At 45.8% G+C, this 6982-nt stretch overlaps 1 long non-coding RNA gene across 1 annotated transcript in view; it reads left to right on the forward strand.

Annotated features, from left to right (window-relative positions):
• The window catches only part of LOC118452322, a 22923-nt gene extending 17161 nt beyond the window's left edge, over nucleotides 1-5762 (forward strand). Inside the window, exon 3 of the long non-coding RNA XR_004842068.1 lies at nucleotides 5626-5762. This is a non-coding gene — a long non-coding RNA (uncharacterized LOC118452322). The remainder of the gene's footprint in view (nucleotides 1-5625) is intronic.
• The last annotated feature ends 1220 nt before the right edge of the window (nucleotides 5763-6982 follow it).

Consider the following 6982-nt stretch of genomic DNA (forward strand, 5'->3'; position numbering starts at 1 on the left):
TTTTGGTTACTGAAACACAGATCCTGCCTGGCCTGCAATCTCTCACTGTTGCTTGCTGAAGATGAATGATTCATCAGGCCCAACCTGATAAAATTGTGCAAGCCAGTCACCAAAGTTAATCAGACCAAAAGGAAAGAAAGGAGGGAAGGGAAAAACAAAACCAAAAGGCCTCAGAGCTAGTTCTAATTTTTGAACCTCCCCTGGGAATTTAAAAATGCATATATAATGTTCTCAGCCCGGGTTCTCTATCCTCCTCCAGCCTTCATTGGGAAATCGGAGAGCAACCCAGGCGATTGGTTCTAAAGTGCAACTTCCGATGTTGCAATGCAGAAGAGCATGATTCAACAGGCCTCTGACTGCCATCCGACGGCTCATTCATGGCGCCTTGTTTGCTAATAGTGCTGGGGAGCAGGCGGCTGCGGTTGCAACCTGCTAATCACTTCCACTCGGATTTGTTGTGTCACACTAGCAAGGATTGAGATGAGGGGGCCGAGGAGCTGCTGATGTGAATCATGTGGTGCTCTGCTGTGTAATTAGGAAAGGAGCCCTGTGGTTCTCAGTGCACTGGCAAGATTTCTCAGGCCTGAAACATAATAAAGACTGCCACCCACCTTAGCAGTGAATTAGCATCATCCTTGCTGATCCTGAAAGAGGCTGAGCGCTTGCTGGAGGCCTGGTCGCTTGGGATCAGGGGGAACTGGGGTTTGGCCAGACAGGGCAAGGCTGATAATCTGTGTGAAATCCATCACTCCCTACTCAATGTGTGGCTGTAATAGTCCTGCTCATGTCCGCCATGTGACTAAATGGAGAAAGAGTTGCACAAGCAGTTGCAATGGGGTGTGCCTCTCCCCTGCCTGCTTGCTGTGATACTCAAGGGGTTTCCAGGGTGCTGCTTGCACATCTGCAGCTGAAGAATATCCTTTAGTTTCTCTCGGTTGGTTGTAGCACTTTAGTTGACAGTGGGGTGCTGTGCAGGACCCACTGGCTTTTCAAGCCCAGCGTGGCTACAGTCCCCTCTTGGCCACCTGTGCTGTTGGGGGCTAGTGAGAGAGGATCACCCTTTACAGTCACCTTTCATGCCAGTTTGTCCAGCTGTTCTTTGTATCCTTGGTGCTTTTGGCTTCAGGAATTATGCAGAGCTCTTAGTGAGCGTGAGGAAATGCGTTAAACCGTGAAACCTTCACACCACCAATGGCCTCATTCCAGAATGAAGAGGCTAATTAGTCGGTGAGAATGATTCAAGGGATTTCATCAAATTATCCTGTGATTCTTTCTATCTTCTGAGTCCGTATTACATTAGAGAGGCATTCCTTTTGCTCTCTCTCATTTTAGGTTAATTTTAGTTTAGTTCGGTTCAGTTTTGGTATATTTGGTATTTAACAATATTGTATCAAAACAACATCTCCACATGATTTTAATTTAGAATTAAATTACTGTGATACTGTCAGGAGAAAACCACATGCCAGACCCTCAGCTGCTGTGAATCAGCAACAATCCATTGATTTCAGCAGGGCAGCACTGATTTATTCTCAGCCAAGGATCTGGCCCACCCTTGTTTAAAAGGAAAACCCATTTCCTCACCCTGGTTATTGAAACATTGCATATCAAGATAGGATGTGTCTAAACCACCTCCTTTTACTTTTCACCACTTGTGTAATTTTATTTGTTTTCCACTACTCCTCATTTTTTGCTGGGGTAGTGAAACTTTTCTGTGGGAGACAATTTCACTCTAAGCTCACAAGCCTTGGCACGGCTGAGTTTTGGGAGGATGGGTTTAACATAGCACTGAATATGAAAAATGAGATTATATTCTGCAAAATAAGGCTTCTGGCCGTAATATTTAATTCTTGTACATAACCTTTGTGCTGTGCAAGGGTGGGGGAGTGGATGTTGCCTACTGTTTTCTGTTCTTTATATGATGCTTGAAGAAGCCAAGGGTTGGTCTGTGATTGCACTCTTCAAGTCAGAGAGAACCTGAAGAGCTGGGTACCTCTTGAGACAAATAAGAGGATTTCAGACTGGCTCTTGTGCAATTTCTCTGCAAGAAATACCTTTCATGGGCTAAATGAGAGTTACTTCATTTTTGTGAAAAAGCATCTGCTTTCCACAGCACAGTTGTATTTTTCTGTTGGTGCTGTCAAACTGCTTTGTTTGAACACCACAGATGGCAGCTGCATTACCCCCTGCATCCCTTCCTTACAAGGGGAGACACAATGGCAGGTGAGAGAGGGAGCCAAGCTCTGATTTCTGATCCAAACTGTCCCAGGAGCTCAGGGCAGGGTAACCCCGAATGTGCATCAAGATGGTCCACGTGTTTGACAGAAATCCTGTTAAAGTTAGTGGCTTCTGCCTAGGTGACATTGCAACTTCAGCCACCTTCCCATGGCAAAAGGAAGAAACCTCCTTTTTGACAGGTAACAGGAAAAACAATGATGTATAATGTTATAGGTTGGGTGTAACTACCACCCTTCATTTACTGCAGTTGTAAGAAATTATTAACGCTCCTTTGTGGAATCAGGGAGCTGGCACAATGGTAGCCTCCACCCCAGGCACACGTCACTGCCCAAAACAAAGGCCCGGCCCAGCCTGCATAGGTGTGGATAGGTTTCCTTGGCTATCACTTGGGAGACCCTGGCAGGAAAGGCAGCGGGGGCAGTGGGGAGAGAGCCCTGGGCAGAGCAGCAGTCAGTGCTTTGTGGGCTGACTGGTGGTGAAAAGGGAATGGAAACAGGAGCAAATAAACTGGGTCTGGCATGGCGGGGAAAGATTTTGTACCTGCTTCCTACATGAGCAGGATTTCTGCAAAGAAATAACTGGCACTGCTGCGAGACAGAATCCACATGGAGTCAACCCAAGGCTCTGGTTATCCACTTGTCTGAAATAAAGTCACTAAAGAAAATGAAATGAGTTGGAAAACAGAAGGCACTGGCAGGAGAACAGCCTGTTACCGGAATATATTTGTTGTGTAGCAGTAAATGGAGGAGCCTGATTTGCCTGGCCCTGTGCAAATCCCGCTAAGCGTTTACAAACCAAGAAGTGATGACTGACGCAGAGCAGAGGGGCAGCCGGGGGAGAGTGAAGTGCTTTAAAACTCTCATTTTCATTTGACTCTGTTCCAGGATGATACAGTCCACCCTAGATTAAAAATAGCTACAGAAAAGAGTAGAGCACTTTTTTTTTTTTTTAAGTCAGGCTTCAGGGTATCTTTTAGGAGCATCACAGGTTTGATTCAGCCTCCTAATTTAGCTTTTATGCCAGCCTGTCAGTGGAATTGTAATACTGCAGCTGTGACAAGGACTTTGGGCTGCCTTCCTCTTTTTAACATGAAACTGTAAGAAAGACTTAGCAGTATCCATGTTTTTACTCAGAAATGCTTTTCTTCCAGAGGTCAGTGACAGCGGGGCCTAATGGATCAGTACTGATTTGGGAGCCAAGAGGTACGACCTCTATCTCCCAGTTTAAGTTTTTGGGAGGACTGTTGCTTGCTATGGCTGTCCATGTCTTTTTTTCAGTTGCCTTTGCAGGTGCATCGGTAGAAACACCTACCCACTGTCCTTCTGAGTCTGGTTTGTGAAAAAAAATACATCCTGTATCATTGCTGCCCACATGCAGATTTCAGCCAGATTTAGTGAAGTGGAAGAGAACTCAAAGATGCTAACTTGCAGCTTTTTTTTTTTTTAAGTTGTGGAAATAAGCAATAGCTAGAGATCTAATTACTTCTTCACACCAAGTTGCAGCAAAAGGGCAGATCTTGTTAGAAAATCCACCCAAACTCCCCTTAGAGGAGACAAAGTTCTGAGTGAGCAGGGTGGGGTCGTTACTGTCAGGGTGCAGAGCTGCTTGACCCTGGGGAGCCTTGGTACAGAAATCCCTGGGACACCTGGTTACTGCACAGGACATCTGGATAGATTTTCTGACTCCCTTTATCTCCTGTCTTCTTGAAATGGGACTGTAACGAATTCCCTTGCTCTGCACCAGTAAATGTGGTCTCCTACAAAGCTATCGGTTATGGGTGGTGTGAACTGGTGTAACCGTGAGATGAACAAACCTTTGCCTGTTTGTGTTACTGGAAGATCTGCCTGGTTGAGCAGGGGAAAGTTGGCTTTCATGCCTCCTCAAGTAAAGTTGGAAGGCAGCTAATAACTCCTCAGTGGCGTGGAGCTGACAAAAACTAGAGCTGGCCCAGCCCTGTGAAAGCCATGGCCTGGTCTTCCTGGGCTCCTCAGCCTCCTGGCTGAGACAGGGAGGACAGATGTGCAGTGTGGTGGACAAACTGAAAAATAAGGCAGAAAAGGCAGGAATCCCCCCTTTAAGCAATGGCACATGAGGAAGAAGAGGTTTAGCCCCAAATTTTGCCTTTGTTCAACATATATTATCTCCAAGTAATCTCATCAACTAAAGCCATCAAGTTAAGTTTAAAATGGCTGTTTCAAAAGAGTTGGGGGTTTGAAACCCTCAGGCTTTTTATTGGCAGAATTATCTGGAGATTCGAATAGCTTCATATGTTTTTCTGTGAATTTACTGTTTTCTGTAAAACCAAATGAATTACCCAGCTCTCTTATGGATGGATAGGAGCAGCAGTGCAGCAGCCGAGGGGTGAGAGGTGCCTTGCAGAAGTGAGCAGCTGCAAGCAGATGGGACTCACTGCCAATTTTCTCCAAGCACCATGAATGGTGCCATAGGGTATTAGAAATGCTGCTGTCATCTAAAGGATGTTTCATGATGCTGCAGACCAGAAAAAAAAAAAAATCTTTTCTAGGAATTCAAGCCTGAATAACATAACAAATCCATGCATTTCTTGGTTTTCTTCGTTATCTCCTTGTGCTGTCTCACAGTGCTATCTTTCCCCCACCCTTTAGGGTGGCTTCAGTTGTTCCCAGCACACGAGCAAGGGAGTGTTAGACACTTGTGAGGAGCATATGCTGGCCTTACCTGCTGTTGCTTTGCCTTGCAAGAAACTTGGCTCGCACAGATCCTGCTGCTTATCTCATGTGGGAGACAGAAAATGTCTTCATCCCATGGTGAGATGGCAGTGACCACTTTTATGTAGAGATGGGGCTTTTCAGTGGAGGTCAGGACTTTTGCTGCTGCTGTTTGTCCTGATGTGCAAAGTCTTCCCATCAGAGATGAGATCCTCTTGTGCTAGGCATGCACAGAGAGAAAGAGATTGCCCTAAATCACAAAAAAGTGTCAAAATAAAAAAGGCGAAAGCTGGGAAAAGCTGCAGAGAATCATTGACTGTCCCATGTCCTTTTGGTGGGCTACTGGCACATGGGCCCAAGCAAAGTCAGTTCAGTGTGCACAAAATGAGTTTCTCAAGAGAGTAAATGTCCAGTGCTCCTCCAGCTCAAAAGATCTGGTTTTGGCACATCATTGCAATAGTCTCACGTGCACTCAGTCGATGCAGCCAGAGATGATGGCTGAGCTCATCACTGCTGCAGTATTTTTTTGTTCTATTAGTTTTCTGCCAGTTCAGTGAACTGAGTTGGCTTATGGAAGCATCTCCAGGGCCAGAAACGTCAATGTACGGAGTAACAATGGAATCAAGACCAGCCCTTCTGACAGCTGCTAGATTAAGCCAGCCACTCTGGTTTATTCCTGTTGCCTCTCTTCTTCCCTTCACAGGTGGGTCCCTGCAATCCCTGAATTTCTGCAATTTGCAACAGTCCTCCCTGGTGAGTGAAGAAGCAGAGACCATGCTTTCCAGAGCAATCCGTGCAGCACAGTTTGTCACTGCTGAAACTGTCTACATGAAAGCACACAAGCAGGTGGGTAGCTCACAGCTGGAGGGGGACTTCCGAAGTGACAGAGGAAAACAAGGACTGTCTAGTGTTTGTTTATGAGGGCTGCTCACAGGAGCTGGCCCTGCAGTGAGAATTGAAGACGTAACTCACAGTCCTTCATGGGTTTATTTTTCATCATGTATGAATAGTGGACTTCAGCCTGGATTTTTTAATCCAGTTTGTGCTCTTTCCATCCTGGGGTTGAGATTGCAGCACCTCCTCAGCACAGTACCAGAGGCAGCTCCTAAATTGGTTGCCAGACTCCTGCAGTTCTCACAGAATTAGGGTTTCTCCTCCTGTTCTTCAGGCTAACTGCGTGAAGTGGATTGAAATTTCAGGGTTTCCTTGCAAACATAGTTTTTTGTCTCTGATGTTTCATCACCTCTCCCTGCTTTCAGGCAGGTTGTTATGGCTGATACAGCATGAAACTTTGGAGGGGGAAGGCTTTGTGTAAAGTGGTTAAGGATTAGGAAGTGATGGCTAGATTGCCTGGGGAGCTCATGGTGCCTGTCCCTGGAAGCTTTTGGGAAGAGGCTGGCTGTGCGCTTCAGCCATGCTACTCAGCAGTGGGGCCTGTTTTAAGATGGGATGTGAACTGCTTGGCTTTGCACCATTCCTTCACCTCTGCTTTGCAAACAGTGCTTGCTAAGATAATTGGCAATGACAAATGCTCATGGAATATTGCAAGTGTGTGAATAACCACCTAAGAAGTATTTGAAAATAGCTGCTCTTGGTATTCTGGGTTTGAGCCTCCAAATGAGAGCTCCAAATAAGTGAGCAAGAAGATGACACGTGTTCTCTTAGCTGTGGGTACCCTTTGCTGAATGGGCGTGGGCAGAAAACCCATGCAGAAGCTATTAGTAATCCTCATGGGCTCTGATGTGGTCACATTGAACCAGAGGCTTTGTGTTATATGTGAATGCAATGACTTTACTTTCTAATATTTGGCTAGCTTTAGAAACCATCTTCCTTTTTTCCCCTCTTGTTTTCTTTCATGAAGCCAACATTTCTCGTTGTTTTGGGGTGTTTTAGTGACTAGAGAGGAATGTAGGCTTCTCAGGAGCACACAAGGTGTTTTGCTCTTCAGTAGTGTCCTTCCTCTGCATATGGACACAGGAGACCTGGGTGGAGAGGATCAGAGTCATGAGGCTAAGGAGAGCCACAGGCATGAAAGAAAGCCTCCGAAACAGGATGTAATG

The sequence above is a fragment of the Egretta garzetta genome, unplaced genomic scaffold (assembly GCF_000687185.1).
Source record: "Egretta garzetta isolate BGI_Z169 unplaced genomic scaffold, ASM68718v1 scaffold215, whole genome shotgun sequence".
NCBI classification, from domain to species: Eukaryota; Metazoa; Chordata; class Aves; order Pelecaniformes; family Ardeidae; genus Egretta; species Egretta garzetta.